The sequence below is a fragment of the Giraffa tippelskirchi genome, chromosome 6, assembly GCF_054371585.1.
Source record: "Giraffa tippelskirchi isolate mGirTip1 chromosome 6, T2T-mGirTip1v1.2.pri, whole genome shotgun sequence".
Taxonomy (NCBI): domain Eukaryota; kingdom Metazoa; phylum Chordata; class Mammalia; order Artiodactyla; family Giraffidae; genus Giraffa; species Giraffa tippelskirchi.
Window position 1 is genome coordinate 112,064,707 of NC_137280.1, and position 24,268 is coordinate 112,088,974.

At 38.3% G+C, this 24,268-nt stretch overlaps 1 protein-coding gene across 5 annotated transcripts in view; it reads right to left on the minus strand.

Moving 5' to 3' along the window:
• LOC145509795 (uncharacterized) overlaps window positions 1-24,268 on the minus strand; it is a 1,222,357-nt gene that overhangs the window by 803,369 nt on the left and 394,720 nt on the right. The window contains exon 1 of one of the 5 annotated variants that reach the window (XR_014056464.1): window positions 19,149-19,271. The exons of the other annotated variants lie outside the window; for them this stretch is intronic. The gene's annotated coding sequence lies outside the window, so the exon portion shown is untranslated. Of the gene's footprint in view, window positions 1-19,148; window positions 19,272-24,268 lie in introns of those variants that run through there. 5 annotated transcript variants of the gene reach the window in all.

A 24,268-nucleotide genomic window follows, 5' to 3' on the forward strand; every position in this document is an offset into this window, starting at 1 on the left:
ATGAGTTGTTTTATGACAGGAGGTTTTAGTAAGGAACACGGAACTAATAAGCCTCCGCCAACCGGAAGAGTTCAGGACAGGTCAAAGGAGACACCACATGTCCAGCCACCTCCCAGAATCCTCCTCTCTGGCATCCATCTTGGCTGAAGAAGGTGTGCACCACCAGGAAGGACTCTGAGTCAGAATGATTGGCTAAAGACAACCAGAAACTAATCCCTTCACCATAAAACCTGAGACTGCCAGCCGTGTGGCAGAGCAGTTCTCCTGGATTCCCTTACCCTCCTGCTCTCTGCCCAGGTGCCCATCCCCAGTAAGATCTCTTGCTTTGTCAGCACATGTGTCTCCTCGGACAATTCATTTCCAAGTGTTAGACAAGAGCCCAGTTTCAGGCGCTGGAAGGGGTCCCCCTTCCTGCAACAGTTAGAATATAACAATATTAAGGGAAAGAATATTACTTTTTAAATGGTAGAGAGTTTTGTTCTATTCTGCTTTGTTTTTTATCTTAGCTAGCTTAGATTTTGTTGAGTCAGAGCAAAAAAAAAAAAATCAAAAGTCTTTATAGTACTCCCACATGACTGTAAACTTTGTTTAATACATGTTCTGTCTCTCCCTTCTCATCTCTCTTGCTATGTCCTGCATAGACTTGGCACTCAGTAATATTAGGGTATGAAATATCAGAGACTAAGTACAGGACAATCTTCTTATGAAGCATTCTGTAATGTCAGGAAAGGCTAATATCCTGTCTACAAAATGAATGCTCTCAGTTCACCACCAGAATCATTACCATGGGTATCACCACACCATCACACCAGTGTATTTAGTTCCATTCCTATTTCCCTTTCATGCTGTAGGAAGAGTAAGAAAAATTATTTATATTTGCATTTTGTTCTCAAGATTGCCTTGACTCATATTCATTTTGCTCATTTTTCTTTTATTCTAGATCTGTCTTTACTATACCTTTGCAGAAAGACATATTAATATGGAACCATTTAGGAATAAAATGCCAATTGGGTTTTGCTGGCAACTAAGAAGCTACTTACAGGTAAAATAGCTTTGTCATTTCTTTTTACTTAAAAAAAAAAAGGCCCACTGCTAATCAAAGAAGAGTGTTATGACATAGACTTTACCAGATGAACAAACATTCACATGAGGCAGAAAAAATCCTAAACCATTCAATTTTATTTAGATTGGCTGTAACACCAGGGAGTTTAATTTTTCAGGCCAAGTTTATGTTGGTATTAACAAAGAATTCATACTTATTAGTTTTCCAACAAATTACATTAAAATTCAACAATTTTGCAATTATTTGAGTTAAACTTCTGCCTGGAGTAGAGTTTTCATACAGGCATCCCCCCCACACACAATATACAAAAACTTATCCCTGAAAATATCCTATTAGAAGAGTTTTATTTCATATTTACTATGAGATAAAAAATTATAAAGTAGGTGCTCCTGAGAATTTACCCACTAACTTACTTGTTTTCTTCGGATTCTGTTTCTAGAAAAAGCCTTAACTATCACTCTGCTGACAAAGGTCCCTACAATCAAGGCTATGGTCTTCCCAGTGGTCATGTACGGTTGTGAGAGCTGGACCATAAAGAAGGCAGAGAGCCAAAGGATTGATGCCTTCAAACTGTGGTGCTGGAGAAGACTCCTGGGAGTCCCTTGGACAGCAAGAAGATCAAACCAGTCAATCTTAAAGGAAATAAACCCTGAATACTTATTGGAAGAATTGATGCTGAAGCGCCAGTATTTTGGTCATCTGATGTGAACAGCTGACTCATTGGAAAAGTCCCTGATGCTGGGAAAGATTGTGGGCAGAATGAGAAGAGGGCATCAGAGGATGAGATGGCTGGATGGCATCACCAATGCAATGGACAAGAACTTGTGCAAACTCCGGGAGATGGTGACGGCCAGGGAGGCCTGGAGTGTTGCAGTCCATGGGGTCACAGAGAGTCAGACATGACTGAGCAACTGAACAACAACAATACTTATTTTCTACCTACTTACGTTGATCACAATATATCCTGGACGAAGAAAGAATGTAGGGATTTTAATAATTTTAACTCCTACCTACCTCCCAGGGGCTGGTTAAAATCTGTGCAGTTCACTAGGATTCAATTACTATGCTAGTTTAACTCAAGAAATGGAGAAGAAATGCTACCAAGAGAAGAGTGACGAGATAAGGACAAAACTAAAGACACAAGAAATTAAAAAAAAAAAAGAAGAAGAAGGATAGTGCACGAGAGAAAGAGGAGGAAACGGAAGACACGTTGAGAGAAGTTGGAGTCAAGTTCATCATGTCTAGAGTCTGTACTTCATCAGCCAGGGAGATGAAACATCCCAGGGAGTGGTCCAGAATATATTTAGCAAAACACAGCATAAATGCATGTATACACACAAAGATGTATACACAGAGAGAGGGCTTCCCTGGTGGCTCAGATGGTAAAGCATCTGCCTGCAATGCAGGAGACCTGGGTTTGATCCCTGTGTCTGATCCCTGGGTCAGGAAGATCCCCTGCAGAAGAAAATGGCAACCCACTCCAGTATTCTTGCCTGGAAAATTCCATGGACAGAGGAGCCTTGTAGGCTACAGTCCATGGGGTCGCAAAGAGTCAGACACGACTGAGCGACTTCACTTCACTTCACAGAGAGAGAGAGAGAGAGAGAGAGAGAAATAAAGATCTTAACAGAATCAGAATGGAAATACAGGGATAGGGGGACCCTCTACAGTATCTTCCCACAGGGAACCAGTATGCACATCTTCCTACAAGGTTTGAGTGTTTCAATGTTACCACAAAGAATTTTACTCAATGAATTCCCTAAATTCAGCCTTTTACTTTCATTGGACAGCCCAGCAGAAGGGTAAAAAAAAAAATTAGTTTTCCAGTTCAGTTTTAACCCATTCTGTCCATAGATTCCTATCCTTGGGCTCTGAATCACTACATAAATGAAATAAGATAGACCCTCTACCAGAATATATAGCAAAATTTACAGTTAAAAAAAAAAAAAAAAACAAAAGTTTTACCAACATATACTTCAAGGAAATGAGCAGATCTCTCAGTGCCTCCAGAACTCCGGGAGCACTTCTGAGAGAGTCAAAGGATGGAAGGATTGGTGGGATCCAATATCGAGTGAAAGCAAACAGCAGGTAGGAAAGTGCAAATGAGAAAATCACCTCATGCTCATGTCTGCCTTATTGACTAGAGGAGAAGGACTAAGGAGGATAATCATGTAAAAAATGATAGTGGACATCTGTTGTTTGTGACTGCCCGGGACTCCATTTCTCTTCTTTCCTAATAGTTTCCTGATTTTCTCGTGGACAAATACCCTTCTTCCACTTGTAATGGACATGGTTTAGGTAAGACAAAAGTTCAAACATTAGCACGTGACCCAGGCTTGGCCAATGGGAATAGTACACCTCTGGCAATACAGAGATCAGTTCAGTGGTGAGCATGGGAGTGAAACCAACCCATAAGAATAATACCAGCAAGAAGTGGAAAGTTTGAGGAGATGCACACCCTTTCATCTTGTTCTACATAAAGCTGAAGCTGCTAGTGGTGAACTCTGCACTACAAGGGAAGCTGCCCGAGGAGAAGGCCAATACAAATGAAAATAACAACCATTCATAGAAAGAGGCAGTTTTCTAGCAACTTTCCTTGAACACCCTGGATTCAACTATGCCTGAATCCCAATATCTTCTGGATCTTTCAATTATGTGAGCTGATAAACTACCTTTTCTATTTAAGCCAGTTTGAATTGACTTTCTGTTACTACTAACCCAAAGAATCTTAACTGATACAGTGAAATACATGAGATGGGGGAACCTGATGATAGAGGATTTTGAGCTCCAATCTGAGACACTGGGCCATAAAATCCAGGAATGTGGGAAAGGCTTGTGTGTTAGTAAGATGACGATAAGTTCAAGGATTTAAAAGTTTGAGTTTGGGGCAAGTTCTTACTACATTTCTGGCACTTTAGTTAGCAATGTAACCATGAGCAAATAATTCAATCTTTTAAGGTCTCTCTGTTCCATTTGTAAATAGGGAGAATAGTACCTACCCTAAAGGGTATTTCTGACTATAAAATGAGGTACTATGTATGTAAGCACATTGCCTAGTGCTCAGCACAAATTGTTTCCCTTCCTCACCCTCTTCTGAAAATGCCATGATCAATATCCTTACACAGCTTCTGGAAATTCAAGTTATATTCTGAACATCCCAGTGTAACCCATCTTTCCACAGTGATGCTAAAATATTACATCCTTTACCATTACAACCATCCTTATTCCTTCTCCATATAGTTTTATTCACGAGATGTTACACATACTAAGGAAGTTTCAATTTTAAGGAAGGTCACTTAGAAGTACTTAAACCTGTAAGAATGATTGCCTAAGGTTGACATTTTAAGTATAATTGGGGCAAGTGTTTTGAGACAATGAAACTCACCTACATGTTAAGACAGAGTGTGAAGAAACAGAAATAGGTCACCAATCAAGCCACAAATACATAAGAATTTTAAGTCTAGAGAAAAATGATCAGCAGGAAGTAACTCAGCTGAATTAAGTAACTAAAATTACATGTCTTAAAATTATGAAGTATGTTGTACATTCAGAAATTAAAAGAATGCCAAGAAAGTGAATGTATACTAAAACACTGAGGTAAACACTGAAAACTACTAATCATTTGGACATTGTTTGTCCTGCCTCATCTTTCCCCTCACCCATTCAACCCAAGACAGACTTCATGAAACCGAGGTAACCACACTGCAGTGATCCAACTTGCCTAACCAACAAGGTACTTTGATACCACTTACTACTCCCATCTTACAACTGTGTCCAATCCCAGTTCCTCTGTTTCACTCTTACCTAGTCCTCTTCCTTGTTCCCAGGTCTTCATTGTTCAGTTTTCTTCAATATGTTAAGGGCTAACTGAGCATTCCATTGCTACTTAGTTGCTGGCAAGTTCCAAATCATTACGTCTAGCTTCAGATTTTTTCATGGAACCAAGAACACCTCCACTGGGATTTCCCATAGATATTTTGTGTTTCCTGTTGCTTGTTTTTAACATTTTATTTTGTATTGGGGTATAGCCAATTAACAAACAATACTGTGATAGTTTCAGATGAACAGTGAAGGGACTCAGCCATACATACATATGTATCCATTCTCCCCCAAACTCCTCTCCCATCCAAGCTGTCATGTTAACATTGAGCAGAGTTCCAAGTGCTATTCAGTAGGTCCCTGTTGGTTATCCATTTAAAATATAGCAGAGTGTACATGTCCATCTCAAACTTTTAAACACAGATTCCTCTAATCCTGTTCCTTCTGCTTCATTACTCTCTTAGTGACTTCTATCCACCATGTGCCCTAGCACACTTAGGTGCGATTCTCAACTTCTTTTTCTCAGCCTAACACCCACACGGTCAGTGAACATATCTTGTAAACGCTACCTTCTAATCCCTTTTTCACATCTCACCTCACATCTCCATTCCTGTTCATGTCTCTTATTTTTAACATAGGCCATTAGCTCTCACCAAGAAATAGATTCTGATATGATCTGCTGCCTCTAATCTCATATATCTCCAATCCATTTGCCATATCACAACCACAGTATTTTGTTTTTCTAAGATGCAAAGTTGTTCATGTCCCCCATGTCCATCTGTTTCACGTCACCGTGTCTCTATCTCAAATCCCCTACCACATTTTAACCAATGGATAATCACTTATTTGCAAGCCTCATCCACTGTGATCTCCACTGTTAATCTAATGGTGATCATATATCTTCCTGGATTTTGTACCAAACCACCCTGAAATGACTTCTTCCCTCAGTGTGTTTTTATACTCCACTCTGTTTGGATATCTGTTTTCCCTAATCCATTTGCTAAATTGTAAACATTCTCAGGACATGAAATGCATTATATTCACATTCCCTTACCCAAAGACTAGATGCACGGTAGGTGCTTAATAAATATTTATTGTGTATACATGATGTACAAGGAGAAACTAGAGAGAAACCTGAGCATAAACAGTACAATGATAGAGTAAGCGACGGTACGGAGCTCATTTTGTAGCCACAGCACCACAGGATGGCGTGGCTAACATCTTATCAGAGTGGGGTAGGAACTTCACTCCAAGAGATAACATGTGTAACATACTACGGCAGATAGTATTATCCAAAATGTTGCTAAATATCCGCCCCCACTCCCATCGGACATGGCCTTCTTCATCACTACCTTGATACTCCTCCATCAAGAACTGGAATGTTTTTGTCTTTGAACCTGGGTGGGTCCCCTGACTGCCTTGACCCAAAGAATACAACAGATGTAATGCTGTGCCAACTCTGGGTACAGCCCTTCAGTGGCCTGGAAATGTCTGTTTCCTGCTTCTTAGAAGCTAGCTATGTTGCATGAAGTCTCACCACTAGACCACCATTCCTTAAGAAGCCCAATCCACGTGAAGTGAATGAAGGAGTCATCTGATGTGGTATATACACAATGGAATACTACTCAGCCATCAGAAGAACAAAATAATACCATTTGTGGTAAATTTGGATGAACCTAGAGATTATCATACTAAATGGAGTAAGTCAGACAAAGACAAATATCTTATGATACCACTTACATGTGGAATCTAAAATATGTCACAAATGAACCGATCTATGAAACAGAAGCAGACTTATGGCAGAGTATAGACCTGTGGTTGCCAAGAAGGGTTGGGGGAGACACAGAGCGGAAGTCTGGGGCTAGCAGATGCAAAGTACTATATACAGGATGGATAAACAGGGTCCTGAGGTATAGCACAGAGAACTATATTCAATATCCTGTGATAAATCATATGCAAGAGTATATTTTAAAAGAATGTATATAGATGTCGACTTGAATCACTTTGCAGCACAGCAGAAATGAACACAACACTGTAAATCAACTATATTCCAATTTAAAAAATTGAATTGGTGTCTAAGATGAGACCAGCCCAGGTGAGCTTGCAGATGACTGTAGCCCCAGGTACCATCTACCCACATGACATGAAGGATCCCAAGTGAGAATCACCCATCAGTGCCCAAGCAACTCAGAGCACCAGAGAAAGAACAACAAATTATTATTCAAGGCCCAGAATTTGGGGGGCAGGGTATCTATATACTACAATAGATAACTGAAACACAGAATTTCATTTTCAAACTTTTTCAGCACTTTTAGAATTTCCAAATTGGATAAATAATAACAAAGTGTACATTTCAAGTATTAAGTCATCTAGCAAATTCATGAAAACAAAATGAGAATGCAAAGATAACAGTAATAAAAGTAGAACAATATCTAAAGGTCTTTTTAATTGAAAATATTCATTGTCTTTAAATAACAAAAACAGAGGGGAAAAATCAATATCTATTTATGCTGAACTGGTCAAAATAAAATTACGATATCCCCTCAATGGAACATTACTTACTATAAAAGGAATGCTTTAGCTTATAAAATTAATATGGAATGATGCCAGTGTAATAAATTAAGTTGCAAGACAGTATGTACAACATGTATCTCATTTTTTAAAGGAATATATATTTATAAATTCAGAGGAAAAAACTAAACATGTGCCTACAAGGACATGACTACCTCTGCAAAATTGATTGGATACATTTACAATGAATATGTACCATAGCTTTTGTAAGAAAAACACAAATCTGAAAAGAAATGTTTATTAAATGTCTAATTTTGTCTCTTTTCTACTAGTTCCATCTTTAATTTCTGTACATTTTTCATCTTTAGCTTAACAACACCATAGAATGCCAGAGTTTACATAATTTTATTATTATTAGGAGTTAAATTATTTGGCAAATTCAAATCCAAGCTCTTTAACCTGGAGATAGAGCCATTTACAATTTTATTCCAAACTATCAACACAATTTTTCCAATTTCTTATATGCTTGATTCCAATTGAGCAAACTTATATCTGTTCCCAAAACTGTAGTCTATTTTTTTTCTGGCATCTGGGCAGCTCATACTGTTCTCACAAAATGCAAACTTCCTCTGGCAACACCCCTACATGTCCAAACACACCACCCATCCTTCAAGGCTACCCATCCAACAACACCATGACTCTAAGTAGAGGAAAGCATATCTTATCTGCTTTTTTCTTTATGTGTGTCACTTTCTGCCCAGTGCTTTTTGGTATCATTTTAAATTTAGCTAACATTGTAAACAATGAATTCACATAGTTCAAATTCAAAATGTATTTTTCAAGATATAGTGTACAATCTCTCCCTCCAGCCAGTCTCTAGTTCATTCCTCCATCAACCCACAATTTCTTTCCTTCTGCTCCTCCCAGGGATGTTTCATGTACACGCAAGAACATCCATGTTTATTTTCCCTACGTTTCACACAACAAGTGTTGTGTTGTAGCCTTTACTCTGCATTTGCATTTTTCACCTAATACATTTGCATTTTTCACCTAATACATTTGCATTTCAACCACATGTATGGGCAAAAACACATACTGTTTATCAGGAACTGTTCTGGGCACTGCAGAAATGGTCATGAATGAAAAGTTTCACCCTCATGCAGCTAACATTCTAATGAAGGAGACAGACGAGGAACAAGACACACAATGTATAGTATGTTAGATGATAAGTGCTAAATTTAACATATTAATATCAAAGCAAACAAGGGAAAAGAAGTATTTCAGGGGTGACACTTTAGATAAGGTGACAAGTAAAGGCCTCACTGGAAAGTCAGTTTTTAGTAACATCCTAAGGGAAGTTTGGATACTAAGCATGTGTTCTCTGGGGAAACAAGCATTTCAGACAGAGGGAACACAAGCAGAGGCCTTAAGTTCAACTGTACCTGGTGGGTTTGAGAAATAGAAAACAACTTGTTGTTGTAGCAGAGTAAACAAGTGACCTACTAATATTTTAAATATCTTTCTTCATGCATTGCTTATTTTCAAGACTAAAAGCTGATATACTTTAGAAACATTAGTACACATGGTTCACACCTAGTTTTCTTCCAGAGCTTAGCTGAAAGCCTCATAAATACAAAGTCCTGAAGAGCTGCTTAAACATAAGTAGACATAATGAGTGAATAAACAAACAAATGAATTAATGAATGATGCATAATCTAAGGCCAGTGATACTTAACAGGTTCAGAGACTTCGCACTTGCCGCTTTCTCAGCCTGGAATGCTACTGACCTACGTACCCACACCCACTTGACCACTGCCTTGAGTCCTTTTAGGTCCTTATTTACATATCACTTCTCAGTGCTACCTCACCGAAACTCTTTCTATAATTAACCAAATAACAGAACTAAGCAAAGCAAGACCAAAAGGATGACTAATAGCTTCTACTGACGCTTCTGAACCAGAAAATCTTGGCATTGTCGCACAATTTTCTAGCAAGCTGATTCTGGAGGCAGAAGGAACACTGGAAAATAGACACAGCACAAACAACTTCCTATCCTTCCACTGCAAAGGTCATGTAAATGTATCTCATCAGTTATGAGGAACTTCAGAATATTTATTAGGTGGTGGGTTTATGTCTGTAATACACTGACAGGCATGATCCAATTTTCTCAAACACAAACCTGTCATCCCATGACAAATCAATGGGCTTGGGGTATTTTTCAGTGTGACTTCAAGGGATCTAAATACAAAATTTTTCATTTGTCTCTTACATGTCATATGCATTTATCTTCAGCCTCTCTAATGAAACTTGTACCTACTAACCTGAGATCAACTATGTCTCTCCTTCAATAACATTTCAGAAAGAGAAACAACTACTGGATTTAACAAAAAGGGGATAGGCAAAGAATGTAAAATTCTTAATAAAATCTCAATTGCAGTGTTCTTGCGCAAGGTCTCCACTGAAAGCAAAGTTAGCTCTCATTTGTTGAATCATTGCCACATCCAGCTCTGTTTTCATCTTATTGAAATGGAGCCTTCATGAAAGAAAGCTTTAAATTCTGAAAATTGTTTTCCTTGCAATGTGCATTAAGGAAACTTGTTCCATAAGCACATCTGGTCCCATTATAGCACGCTGTGAGAAGAATCTATACATTATCTCAGTGCCCCAGCATTAAAACTTTTGAGATGCTCTTCCTTCACTAAAAATATCCAAGGACAGCTCATGTCAACATCTCCAAAACTTTTAAGCCATCATGTTATCCTGGAATGCACACTGTATTGTTTTTCTTGTGGTTTATCATCAAGGCTTTACAAGAGGGCTGAAAATGCTGCTCCACTTTCTTCAGTATGTAGAGCTAACCATTATTCAACAGATGCTACAAAGCACTCACTGATCTCCAAGGTATTTAACACATAGGAGAAAGCCAAAATCTTGCCTATCTTATCATACATGATAAAATCCCTAGTTTACATAGTTGTTTACAGGCTCCTCCATTTTACCACCTTGAAAAGTGTATCTCTCGATTTTAAATCCACTACAAGAAAAATCACGGGCTAGAAACTTCCATGGAATAGTTCTCTATACACTCCAATATGACAGCATATCCCTACATTTCCAAGATCTATTTTGTGACTAAAAGTTATTTTCAATAAATCTGTTTTTACATCAAGGCAAACATACCATACATTCTATAATTATTCATCTTTATTTTTATTCATTGCAAGTAGTTAGCTCTAAAAAACTGAAATAGGTGATGTAAATTTGAAAGAAATGGTTTAAATGACTTTATAGGTTTACGAGTTATTAAAACTTGAAGATAATTTCATTTGGAAAGAAAATTGAAATGATCAGACATATAAGAAAGTGAAATCTTATGAGAGATTTATAGAGGGATAAAGTAAAATTTTTGAAAAGAGTTAAATAGATGTCTTAGATTCGATTTTAAAAAGTTACAATAGCAAGAAACATTAAGATAAATTTTAAACTTTTATCTACATTTTCATTTATCAACATTTCTTTTAAAATATTTCTACATCTCTCCTTATTCTTCAAACTTTAAAGTTTTAAATAACAAAATTAATTTTATCAAACATTAATTATGTAATTACTAAACATTCAGAATGAAGAAATAATCATTGAATCATGCAGAAGTCTTCATAAATTTCTCCTAACACATCCAGTTATAGAATATGGTTTTCTGATATACTATTTTCATAGGATATCATTAAAATGTTAATTACTAAATGAAATAGAACTAAATAAACTGAGGGTAAGTATTTCATGTCCAATTTCTATGAAATAAGGTAAGTACATTTTTCCAATGCCAATATAAAGGTAAACCCTCATGCATATTCAGGTTGAAATAAATTTTACAGATATTTACAACTTAAAGCTATTTCAGGAGAGCTGCTGCAGTCCATGGGGTCACTAAGAGTCGGACACGACTGAACGACTTCACTTTCACTTTTCACTTTCATGCATTGGAGAAGGAAATGGCAACCCACTCCAGTGTTCTTGCCTGGAGAATCCCAGGGACGGGGGAGCCTGATGGGCTGCCGTCTATGGGGTCGCACAGAGTCAGATACGACTGAAGCGACTTAGCAGCAACAGCTCTGTAAGCATACTAACCAATATCATGTAACAGACAGGTGTTTAAGCCAGGATTTAAGGACCTTAGCAACTTCCTTCTCTTTTTATTCATTTAAAGCAATATTATTTAAGTACCTCTTAAGTACTTCTTAGTACCTCTTAGTTCTAGTCACTGTGCTAACCAAGTATATTGGTAAAACAGACTAAGCAGGTCACATCTCTTAAGGACTTTACCTTCTAGTGAGAAAGGGGAGACAGTGGAAAAAAACAAACAAGGCAATTGCAGGTAGTAATGAAGGCCATGAAGAAGTAAAACAGTGTACTAAAACAGAGACTTACTAGAAGGGCTCACAGTACTTTAGAGCCAGTGATCATAGAAGATGACATTTGAAAGAAGAGCTCAACAATGATAATGAGCCCCACACTTCCCACAAAAAGAGAAAGGATATAGAGGCAAAGCGTTTTAGATACAATACTTAGTAGAAAGAGACTTGATACAAATTTAGCATATTTGAAAAGATTAAATAATCAACCTCCAAGGCTGGCTATAAAGCTCTAATGGGTATCAGACTTAAAACTCCCATTGTAACTATAAAACTTGACAAAACTATGTAAAACAAATTTTCAGACACTGAACAATGAATAATAGCACTTGTGTATGATCCCATGGACAGAGGAGCCTGGTAGGCTGCAGTCCATGGGGTCGCTAAGAGTCAGACACGACTGAGCGACTTCACTCTCACTTTTCACTCTCATGCATTGGAGAAGGAAATGGCAACCCACTCCAGTGTTCTTGCCTGGAGAATCCCAGGGACAGCGGAGCCTAGTGGGCTGCCGCCTATGGGGTCGCACGGAGTCGGACATGACTGAAGCGACTTAGCAGCAGCAGCAGCATGACCCTTGAGTGCTTGTGAGTTGAGCTCCATATTTGTCCTGTTTTTCAGCCAGGACGCTCTCCAAATCGTTACACAAGGAAGGAGACAGCCAATAGACAGGAGTGGTCTGGCTGTGCAAAGAGCATAGAGTTCTGAGTTCAGTGCTACTGAGAGGGCTGGAGTCTGTGGACAGGAAGTTTGAGAGAAAGAAGCTGCACAGAAATCTGCCCAAGAGTCCCCTTGAGTCTTGGGCTTAAATACTAAGCCATCTATCTAGGCAATACTCCATAAGGCATGTAGCTAAAACAAAATGACTACTCCTGGGGTTGAGGCACTAAAAAGAGATTCTGGAGGTTTCATAGCACTAAGATGTGGGAGTTCTGACCAGCCATGGTAGAAAAACCTCGCTGAACATGTCAAGCCAGTAATTCAGACTGCAAAAAGGACGTACCTTTTGAATAGAGTTGCTCTCATTTTAGAGTAAATGCTATTCTGCAATTGCCATAAAATAAGCCTAAAATCAAGTCTTTACAAGTACAAGTTAAGACTCCAATAAATTTACCACTATCCAGATTAAGACCCAACCACTGCTAAACAAAGTTCACACAAGATTCTCAATAATGTAGTGTCCACAACAAAGAACATATGATAATAAAAAAATTAAATTATTAGACAAATGAGCTTGAAAACATGACCTAAAACTAGAGGGGAAATATCAGTCCACAAAAACAATTCTCGAGATGACACAGATGTTGAAATTAGGAGATAAAAACAATTTTTAAAATTATTATGACTATGCTCAAAGATTTAAGGGAAAAGATGAACATGTCAAGAGAACAGTTAAGGGACTTCAAAATAGAAATAGAAATTATTTCTTAAAAAACAAACAAATGCAAATTCTACAGTTGAAAAATATCTCAAGGGAAAAATTCACCTGAGTGGAAATGGAAACATCAGAAGGAAAAAAAAAAAAAATCAGTGAACTTGAAGGCAAATCAATGAAAACTATCCAAACTTAAATATAGAAAGAAGCAATGAACAGAGCGTCAGTGATGTGTAAAATAAAGCAAAGTAGTTTAACATACAAGCAATGGAAATCACGAGAGAGGGAAAAATGAGATTTAAAACAAAGAAAAAAGTCAAAGCAGTCTCAATGACTTTTAAAGATAACAATGCAGAGATATAACCTGCCCAGTAAAGACACAAAACACACACACACACACACACTACATATGGAAATATTTAATCTGATGTGGGAACAAGTGGAAATAGTGACAGATTTTATTTTCTTGGGCTCCAAAAACACTGCAGACAGTGACTGCAGCCAGAATTAAAAGACGCTTGCTCCTTTCAATGACCAACCTAGACAGCATATTTAAAAAAAGCTGAGACATTACTTTGCCTACAAAAATCTGTCGAGTCAAAACTGTTTTCTCCAGTAGTCATGTACGGATGTGAGAATTGGACCATAAAGAAGGCTGAGCCCTGAAGAATTGATGGTTTCGAACTGTGGTGCTGGCGAAGACTCTTGAGAGTCCCTTGGACAGCAAGATCAAACCAGTCAATCCTAAAATAAATCAACCCTAAACACTCATTGGAAGGACTGATGTTGAAACTGAAGCTTCAATACTTTGGCCACCTGATAAGAAGAGCCTACTCATTGGAAAAGACTCTAATGCTAGAAGATTGAGGGAAGAAGAGGCTGACAGAGGATGAGATGGTTGGATGGCATCACCGACTCAATGAACAAAGTTTGAGCCAACTCTGGGAGACAGTAAAGGACAGGGAAACCTGGTGTGCTCCAGTCCGTGGGGTCACAAAGAGTCAGACATGACTGAGCAACTGAAGAGCAACACTCAATTTTTTTTATTTTTGATTGTTGGATCTTCTTCTTGTATTACTTTAAACTGTGTTAGAGTTTTTCTGAGACACAGATACTAAAAATAAGTGGGATCCTTTCTAGACTTCCTTATCTTCTTTGTTTTGTGTGTGTCTGGGGTCCTCTTTAGTCCACAGCTAATATACTCCTATTTCTTAGAGTAAGTCTCTGGCACATATTTAAATGATACATGTTAACTGCTGTCATATTACTTATTCCTTCAAATTAAAACAGTATGTTCCTCAGATATTTCCTATTTCAATTCAAAAAAAAGTTCATTATCTGTCTCTGACACTCGAGAGATAATAGGCTATTTACTTACCTATATTTTCAAGACAAGCAGAAAAAAAGCTGGAGTCCTAAAGAGGATGGGAGAAGATTTTAAAAGCACATAGTAACTTCAGCTGCAATTTTCAAACTCTGATTCAGATCAAATGTCCTTCAAGTGTGTATGTTGCTTGCATTCTGTTTGTTAATTGGTTTATAATTTAAACCCCAATTCCAAAAATATATAGCTACTTACAATTTCAAAATGTCTAACAAATAAAACAGCAAAAGCAAAACAAAGTGAATAAAATCTGCCACCTTTTATAAAAAGCCCTTAAAATATATGCTTGTCTTGGGTTTATTTTTTGCTGGTTAGAAAATAGATTTAAGTTGTTTCAAATATAAAATCAATATATGCTGATTACATTCAAAATTCATGTAAGAATTCTGAAATACAGCTGCCCCTTGAATAACACAGGTTTGAACTGCATAAGTCTACCTATATGAGATTTTTTTTTTCAATAGTAAATACAAAGGTACTACGTGATCTACAGTTGGTTGAATCCACAGACGCAGGGGAACCATGGATACTGTTTTCCTATGTTACATGTGAATCACTGACTACTATGCAGAGGGCTGGTGATCCTAACCTCTGCCCCTCCAGCCGCCCTGTATGTTCAAGGCTCAACTGTGGATCTATCCAAGTGCTTTTCTTCTTTCTGTTTCTCCCTCACCTCCCTCTCTCATTCCCTCCTTTCTTCCTGTATGTGTATGTACTTTAAACAAAATTGTATTATACTGCACAGAATAATTTTGTAATTAAGTCTACCTATATGGAATTAATAAAATCTCAACAATGAAACACTACCATTAGCAGATGAATGGATAAACAAATTGTGATATATATATATAATATATATATATGATGGAGTATTATGCAGCCATGAAAAGAAACAAAGCACTGATACATGGTACATATGAACATTGAAAACACAGAGTGAAAGAAGCCAGACACAGATATCACACATCGTATAATTCCTTTCATACAAAATATCACAAACAGGCAAATGCATGCAAACAGAAGGCAAATTAGTGTTGTCAGGTGCTGGGGTGGGGTGACATAGGGATTGATTACTCTAAGGGGATGGGGTGTGTTGCTCTAGGGTTATGAAAAACTTTTGAAATTAGAAAGCAGTGATGGTTGCACAAATTGCAATTGCACTAAATGCCACTGAATCATATACTTTAAAATGGCTAACCGTATATTATTTGAATTTCACCTCAATTAAAGAAAATCAATCTCACAGCAACTGTTCTTACTTTCATCACTAGTACAATGCACTAATGAATAAAGATGTATTTTTAAAAATAATGAAGCTGTACAGTCACAGGATCAAGTCACACTGAGAGTTAAATCCACAACAGTGGTCATGTCACTGGGCAAAAGCTTTTTTGGTGACTCCAAGTTTATTATACCACCTGCCGTAGCCTCTGATGAACTATAGATCCATCAGAAAGGAATGCTGTCACTCAAGAGGTTTGCACAGCAGTTTGAAGTTTTCCATACAACAAAAGCACAATGACCTGAAAATATTTAGTAGTATTGGTGGAAATTATTTTTATTATTGAGATGTACTTGAAAATGACTTTTGACATGAAAACTTTCCACTACTGCTATCTGACTCTTGAGAAACTAACTCAATCCAGGTGAGTGTCATCTTTTTTACCACCTTAGTATTCCAGTGCCAGCCCTCCCAGATCTGGCCGATATCTGTGAATCTTAACACTCCATGTCATACATAATAGGAGGTCAGTGGGTATGCTGGTTTATTAAACCTGAAATTTTAACACTAGGTTTGCCCATGGAAACATTTTCAGTTTTTGGTTTTGTCTTCCACTATTTATACAAATTCTGACCAATTCAAGCATTTACAAAGCAAAACATGAGCCTTTATATTTCCATTACACCATGCACAGCGCTAATCATCTAACAGTTTCTTAATAAAAATAACTAATTAATTGTTATTGACAATATTGGTTCCATGTGCAGTAAAAATCAAGTTCGTGTTACATCTGATTTTCAATTACTTCAAATATATGATTCAATGGGTTTTTCTCAGAGAAAACAATCAGAGAAGCACCAAAAAATGTGAGAAGAGTACAACTACAAAAATTTTGGATTTAATATCTTTGTGGTAATTTTTATCCAGATGTAAAATTAGACTACAGTTCTAAAAGGAATCAGATAATTTCCCAAGAGAAATCTCTGCATTGGGCCAAAATATCAACATAGAAAAACCCAACTGACTTTCCACTAGATGTATATGCAAAAGGACTCATCCCGGGAGGAATGACTAATTACTTTTAAAAGGGGAAAAATCCATAGAAATGTAATAGAGACCACTGTTTCCTCCTTCCATTTTAGTAGGAGTATGTCTAGAATACATTTCTCAGTCTCTCCGGCAGTGATGGGTCAAATGACATTGTGGGCTCCCAGGGAACGCAAGTGTAAATGGTGAACATCACTTCTGGGTAGAGACTTTTAAGACGGAAGGTACTTGACAACTAGCTGCCAATTTTAATCAGATTCTAGTAGACGGCAGTGATACAAATTGGAAGAAGCTCAGATTCCTAAATCACAGTGTGGAGAAAAGCCGCCTTATAAACACTAGCACCTGCCTTGGACATGAGCAAGAATTAAACTTCTATTGTGGTGAGCCATTATATAGCTGGGGATATATTTGTTATAGTAGTTTAGCGTATGTTTAGTTTTTTTTTTTTTTTTTTTTTTTTAAATAGCTAAGAACTAGTTAACAGCAGGGACTTAAAGTCTCTGGAACAGACCTAAAACCTTGGGTCAAAAGGCAAGCCATTACAAAATACCATCCCATAATAAAAATTACAACTCCCTAGTTTCCTCAAGCAATAACAATGAACTAACAGTTTACAAAGATGGATCCATCATTCTGTTAGCCATACCACCGAGGACCTGGTTTCTGCAGGCTTGGTCTACACATCATGTTAAAGCCCATGTGACCACAGTGTCTCATTGCAAAGAGCTGAAGAGTCCTTGACTTCAACGAAGTAAATATTGTAATAAAGCACATTGCTCTGGATAACTTAAATGCAGTGATTTTCTTTCCAAACTGGTTTGCAAAATACTTAAGTATTATTTTCTGTTACCATTCTAGGAAAGGATACAAAACAAATCTGTCTCTAGCAAGTGCCCATTCAGAGGCCAAGTTATTCATTCTGATGAAATCTACATTTATCTGAAATAATCTTCATTAGAAGAAAAATTTCTAGGAAGCTCTGAGTAGCCAAAGCTTCCTCTCCAGTAGTGCCACTTTAGTTAAGTGATGTAACATGACAATTCACTAGTCCTAATCTCCTTCTTTGCCCTTTTCCTTCTCATGTCTCTCCTTGTAACTATCAGTTCTTTTCCCCCTTGTGTCTGCTCGCTGAGCACTTAATTGGGTGCAAATGTTAAGTACTAAGAAAAACACTCAGATCTCACATATTTTCCAGAGACTACAGATACTAAAACTATAATCTGCCAAAACACAGGAAAGGCAGAGAGAAAGCATTGTTTCTGTAATGATCTATGGCATTTGTCAAGGCTGTTGTATACAGTGTTAGTGAACTGGGGGTAGGGAGGTGGTTATTGACAGGAAGCCCATTAAGACACTCCCAATTCAAGGCCCCTGGCTCTGCAACAAACTCAGGAGAAGCAGAATAGCTGTGTCTATTTAAAAAAAAAAAAAATGATTTGCAAATATAAAGGAAGAATTTTTTCTGAACTTGAAAAAAAAAGAAGCTGGTATTAAGAAGAAAACATGAGTTTAAAAAAAAAAAAAAACTCCTTCTGGGGAAGGTACTGATCTGCAGAGACACCAAAAGTATATTAGGCAGGACTAAGACAGTTAATAAATACATGTGAATAGGTATGAGAAAGCAAGCTACTTAGAATAAAATAAGGGTCATTGTCACCCAGAGAGGACCCTGGTTGGTGATGACAAAAAATAGCAGAAAACAAACAGATGGATGTTGAAGGGGAATGGGCAAGTCTAAAAGGAAAGGGTGGGGTTGGAGGAAGACATATATGTGTTAAGTTATCTTTCGAGAAAAGCAACCCAGAGATCAGAAACTTCAGTGTTTCTGCTTCAAATCTTATAGGAATATATAAGTAGTCAATTTCAGAATAATTCACAGGCTAAGTATGTGCTTGAGACCACATAGGGCAGATAATGATGCCCAGATCTGCCACTTGGAAGATACAAGAAAATCAGAAAAATTCCAACAGAAAGCACAGGAACCAAAAATCTCAGAAATCATGACAAAAATACTTGTTGGCTACCCTTTGTGATGAGAAGGTTTGAATGATTGGAACTTTGCCAGCAAGTGGCATTTTTACCTTCCATATGCCATAATCTGACCTAAAATTGTTATTTTTATGTTAATTTTTTCCATTTAATCTTCTGGTAAGAGATCCAAAAAAAACAAATTCCATAGCTTGTGCTTCTCCATGCATAAGTTGTACCAATATTGCTTGGATGTAGTAGACAGAGGATGAGGCTTAGAGGTTTTAAAAGATATGCCACCCCAAATAATGCCTGGTGCACATGACTATTACTGTAGTTATTACCTTATTGTAACCCAGTTTTGGTTTTTGGCTGAAGTATTTCTTGTTCTCCTACTAGATTCTGAGCTCCATGAGGTCTGGAAGGCATCTTACTCTCATTCCCTCTGGGAGTCTAGTACCTGGTGTGTTTGGGTTAGTCACTCAGTCATGCCTGACTCTTTGTGACCCGTGGACTGTAGCCTGCCAGTCTCCATTGTCCATGGGATTCTCCAGGCAAGAATACTAGCCTTGCTGTGCCCTTCTCCAGGGTTTCTTCCCAACCCAGGGATCGAACCTGCATCTCTCAAGTCTCCTGCATTGGCAGGCAGGCTCTTCATGCCTAGTGCCACCTGGGAAGCCTGGTACAGACTTGCAACACAACAAATGCTTGTTAATTGGATGAATGAAAAAAAAAAAAAAAGTCAATCTAGTTACCCAATGACCTTATAGAAAGTTGGAAAAACATTTGTGTTAAAAACATATGAGGGTTTTCACTTCTAGGGAAACGGAGGAGATGTATTTTTCCTTACACCTCTCACTAAGTACAACTAAAATACTTTTATCTTTGTTAGAGAACAAACAGCAAAATTCGGAAAAGTAGGAAGAAGATAGATAGCCTAGAGAACTCAGAAACCTAAGGAAAGTTGCAGTGTTGGGATTTCTGAGGCTCACGCACCCTTCATACAGCCCAGACGTGGAGCTGAAGAAGCCAGATACTTGGTAATGCCAACAGGCACAGACGACTGCCAACAAAAGCTTGGTCTTTCGAGTCAAAGGACCAGGAAGGGCGCGCTTAACAATGTAGAAAACTTTCAGCCAATAACAGTGCTACTTTAGGTAAGCACCACAGTAAACTGTGTCCTGATCCCCACCAGGCTGGAGAAGGCTGAGTAGGGCCCTGAGATGACACCCTAGCCAGGTTATCACTGAAACCGAGCTCCACAGTTAACAAAGCGGACGACCAACACAAACTCTTGAGTTTGTCTTGTAGAGCAACAGATAAGGGGAACAGCTTGCGAAAACCCCTCTGCTTGTAAAGTGCCTTCAGATTATGTTTTCTTTAGTTTAGCTTTTCCCTCTCTTGAATTGTATACCTGGCTGGCTTCACATAGCACAGTTATTTTAAGGGCAACTTCCAGCCAGCTCTTGTTCAGAAGGAACTGGCTACAGCTGGCTGGGACCACCAGCCCTAAACCCGGGCCAGTGCTGACTGGCCTTCTGACGTTGGAGGGCTGGGAAAACTCCACCTTCAGATCATGCTAAGCACCTCGCTATTGGTTATGCATAGAACCCAGATACACTTGCACAGAACTCCAATTACCTTATCTTTTCCCCTGCTTCCCATCACCTTCCCCATGCCTATGTCCACCCTCACTTCTTATCCCATAAATATTCTAATGGCCTCACCTTCAGGAAGGCAGGTCTAAGACATGTTCGTCCATTTCCTCACTTGGCTGCCTTGTGAATCAACTTTGCTGGCACACAAGTCTTGGCGAGCATGTGGCTTGCTGCATATGGGGTAAATGGACCTGGTTCAGTAATATAATGAAGCACCACGATCCCCCTGCTAGACTGGTATTAAGTAAGATTGAACTGAGAGCCTGGACTTCCGTTCCCGCCCAGCAGCAATGAAGCAGCCATTCCTTTCCCTGCTAGGATGGTATCAGACTCATGTAAGGAGGATTGAAGATTTGCATCACTGGCTCAGTCAGTAAAGAATCCTCCTGTAATGCAGGAGACACAGGAGATGCCAGTTTGATCCCTGGATAGGGAAGATCTCCTGGAGAGGGAAATGGCAATCTGTTCCAGTATTCTTGGGAATTCCCATGGACAGAGGAGCCCAGCGTGCTCCAGTCCAAAGGGGTACAAAAGAGTCAGGCACGATTGAGTGACTAAGCATGAAAGCAGTAGTAATGAGGCCACCCTTAACCTACCACAGGCCCCTTGTGGTCAGTGGAGACCATGAGGGGAACAGTATTAAGGCACTTCTGTCCTTAATAGAAGGGGGAGTGTCAGTAGAGACTTGTGCGGAGGCGACACTCCTAAACTAACCCCACCCAGAAGTAAAGAAAGTGGGGATGTAAAATGGTGCAGCCAGTATGGAAAACAGTATGACCATTTCTTTAAAAACTCAACACACAACTACCATATGAAAAAGCAATGGCACTCCTGATAATCTGTCTCATAGAAATGAGAATTTATGTGCACAACTGAAAAGCTAGAAATGATCCAGGCATCCCTCAGTGAGTGAACTCAACATTCTGGTTTATGTTCATACCACAGAATACTACTCAATGATCAAAGGGAATGAACTATTGATACACAAAACAACCTGGGTCAATTTCCCAAAAATTCTGCTTAGTTTAAAAATAAAACTCACCCCAAAAAGTTACACACCATATGATTCCATTCACAAAGCATTCTTGAAATGACAAAATTATAGAAATAGACTGGGGTGATTTCTAGTAGTTAAGGATGGCGTGAGGGCAGAAGGAAAATCATTGTGTCTATAAAAGGGCAATGTCAGAGGCCTCTGTGATGATAAAAATGCTTCCTATTTTAAATGTATCGGTTACATGGCATTACAAAGTTCAACTAGTCATGACACTATACTATAGGTTTTTAAGATGTCTCACTGTGGGAAACTGAGAAAAGGATGCATAGGATTTCTCTGTACTGTTTCCTAAAACTTCATGTGAATCTCTAATTATCTCCAACTAAAAAGTTTAATGGAAAAACTGTACTTTCTTACAGAGCAGAAATGATACCTAAGGCCAAGTTAACTAGAAATGTAATGGTCAATTTTTCACAGAGCCACGTTATTCTTTTATATTCAATGTGCCCTCCACAAATCTGGTATTTCTTTTAATACCATTTTGTCCTTCACTACATGGGGCATGGCATTATGATTACTTCTGACTTTTTGCTTTACAAAAACTTTAAGATTATTTTTAATATGTTCTCATTTTTCACAAGAAAAAAATGGTGAAGATTACATGTATAAAGTCTATATTCACTGGAAATGGAACTATAATCGAGATTTACAACTGTGTCAGTACAGAAGAATGACAAACAGTAGGATATAAAATGCCAAAAATCTTTTGCTTAGAGCATGAAAATCTACTGTAAATCAATTTTTCAATCCAAGATACAACAGCTCTCAACTATTAAAATCTCTAGTCTATACCACTGTTGAATGGTCTTCTGAATAAGAACTAGAGTTTCTATTGAATTTTCTCATTGAGTTCATAGGGTCATGTGAATTTTTTGACAGCTCCAGTCCTGGTTTGGGAAGCAGAAGTTATTGAAATTTTTATTCCAAGATCTGACTCAAACTTGATGGCTAACTTTGAACAAAATATAGTACATTTGCTTTTCCTGACAGGTTTATAAGAATCACATGTGCAAAGTTTCCTTAGTGTCTCTTTTAACCTTTTTATTCTCCTCTTGGCCAGGCTTAGGAAGAGTAAACTGGAGAACTCCAGCCAGAATCATGGCCATGGTTGATGCAGAAACAACACAACAGGGATCCACTGGGGGAAATTCAAGACAGCCGTCATTCAACTGGAAGATATTAATACATGCCTCCTTCTGTCAAGTTAATCTCAACCTTTGCTTTCTCCTCTTCCTCCAGCTTCCCTCATCATTGGCAACAAGCTCCTGTGGACCTTAAAGTCCCACAGAACCTGCTCACACAAAGGAACGGATGTTCAGTGCCCATTTCTTCTGGGACGTTAGGAAGACATACAAGATATTCTTGGACTAGTCTTTTCATTTGCTCATTTTTTCTTCTACAGGGGGAATGGAGGGAGGGGAAGGATGAGTCTGTAAAATATTGAATTTTAACCCACTGTCAGGTCTCTGACAAGAACACACCTAAAATAATTAAAAGAGAAATAGACTACGTAGTGAAGAAATGTTCCTCCTTACAGATACTCTAAGAAGTCTCAGATGATTGCCTACTGGGACTGTTAGGAAACAGTTTAGCAGCTCCCTGGAATCTACAGATGTATAGTTAGGACTTCCATGTTTGCACCACACTTGGCTGAAGGAGGTGTCAGGGCATTCAGCACACCAGGCCTCCCTGTCCATCACCAACTCCCAGAGTTTACTCAAACTCATATCCATTGAGTCAGTGATGCCATCCAACCATCTCATCCTCTGTCATTGCCTTCTTCTCCCACCTTCAATCTTTCCCAGCATCAGGGTCTTTTCCAATGAGCCAGTTCTTCACATCAGGTGGCCAAAGTATTTCAGTTTCAGCTTCAGCATCAGTCCTTCCAATGAATATTCAGGACTGATTCCCTTTAGGATGGACTGGTTGGATCTCCTTGAAGTCCAAGGGACTCTCACGAGTCTTCTCCAACACCACAGTTCAAAAGGATTAATTCTTAGGCACTCAACTTTCTTTATAGTCCAACTCTCACATCCATACATGACTACTGGAAAAACCATAGCTTAAACTAGATGGACCTTTATTGGCAAAGTAATGTCTCTGCTTTTTAATGTGCTGTCTAGGTTGGTCATAACTTTTCTTCCAAGGAGCAAGCGTCTTTTAATTTCACGGCCGCAGTCACCATCTGCAGTGATTTTGGAGCCCCAAAAAATAAAGTCTGTCACTGTTTCCATTGCTTCCCCATCCATTTGCCATGAAGTGATGGGACCAGATGCCATGATCTCAGTTTTCTAAATGTTGCGTTTTTATCTTGGTTGATATCCCCCAACTGACACCAATTTCAAGAATATTTAAAGAACTACATTAAAATGTATTAAATTACAGCATTCACACTCAAATCTTTCATAATCTTATGATTATTGAGTAAACTTTAATAAAAATCTAGCAGAAAAGTGCCACCTTCTAGAGTAACATTTGTCTGTAAACACTCTTTAAACAAAAATTGGTTTTTCTTTAGCCTTTGCTTTGTGAGTTATAACTGACTTGTCTAGTTGAAGTTGCAAAGTGATATACAAATTTCTTTCCTTCAATTGCATGATTTCTCAACCTAACCATGCATATCTAGCAAAAGTCTTCATAAATGGACAAGGAAGCTTCTTTGGATCAGAACATATTTGAAGACTCAGATTTGAAGGAAAAAAGTTAGCTTTATGAACATCATGCTGTTCCTTTCACTGCTTACAACAAG